This window comes from Vombatus ursinus, unplaced genomic scaffold (genome assembly GCF_900497805.2).
Source record: "Vombatus ursinus unplaced genomic scaffold, bare-nosed wombat genome assembly UNPS02014880.1, whole genome shotgun sequence".
Lineage (NCBI taxonomy): Eukaryota > Metazoa > Chordata > Mammalia > Diprotodontia > Vombatidae > Vombatus > Vombatus ursinus.
In genome coordinates this window covers 829905-831072 of record NW_020954658.1, presented here as the reverse complement: position 1 = coordinate 831072, position 1168 = coordinate 829905, and positions in this window count along the sequence as shown.

Genomic DNA, 1168 nt, shown 5'->3' with positions numbered 1-1168 from the left:
CTTATCTAATAAATAACATAGAGCTGGAAAGCATCCATCAAAATTTTCTATGAGGAAAAAAAACAGTGAACAGAAAAACAAGAATAAAAATGAGAGGGAGAGACATTTTCAATTTCTCTTAATTTCTGACTTTCTGGGTTTTGTGGGGTCCTGGGAATGTGTACCAATGATTCATGTCATAGCTACTTTAGGCAAGGGGGTCCTGTGAAAATAAGCATGGAATAGGATATTAAGTAGGATCAAGTTATAAACTCTCTGAAAATGATAAAAATTCAAGGTGACCTTGTGAGAGGCACAGTGGATAGCATATGGATGTGAAGTTAGGAAGGCACTAGGTTTAAATTAGGTTCTTTCCTCCGTATTGGGCCATCTCAAGCATTACACCTTAACAAATATGGGGAAATCATGAAATTATTGAGAAAGCCTGGTGGAATTTTAACATACTAGGCAAGTGCACAATTAAGCATAATTAAATTGAAAAGCCTCCCTCGCCAAGGAAAGCCTTCTCCCAATCACAAGGGAGGCTAATCACCAGCCCAAATCTAACCAGTCAGCTTGTAGTCCTTTCACCACAGGATGCTGAGGGGGACAGTTTGATTGTTTGGCTTGCTAACTCCTTCCCACTCCAGGAAAATGACCAAAAAAAAAAGAAAAAGGAGAGAAAAAGAAAGAATGATAGGCAGAGCTAGGATCTTAATGGAGATTGTCAGAAGGGATTTCACACATTAAAGATGATTGATACATCCTGTCCCTGGCTCTCATGACACTAGGTCATTTAGGTAAGAGGAAGGGGAAGAGGACATTGGAAATCACAGAAGTGTAGATTTGCTATCAGAAATAACATCAAAAGTGAGGTCCAACTTTCATTTTACAGATGAAGGAAATGAAGGAAGTGAAGTAATTGATCCAGAATCAGTCAGCCAGCCAGGATTTGAATGCAGTTCTTCCTCACATCAAATCCAGTGCCCTGGAGGAAGCTACATTGATAGAATACTGGTCTTGGATTCAGGAAGACCTGAATTCAATTGTGGACTCAGAAAATTCCTAACTGTGTGATGGAGACAAGTCTCCTTCTTTCCTTCTTTCCTTGCTTCCTTCCTTCTTTCCTTCTGTCCTTCCTACCTTCCTTCCTTCCTTCCTTCCTTCCTTCCTTCCTTCCTTCCTTCCT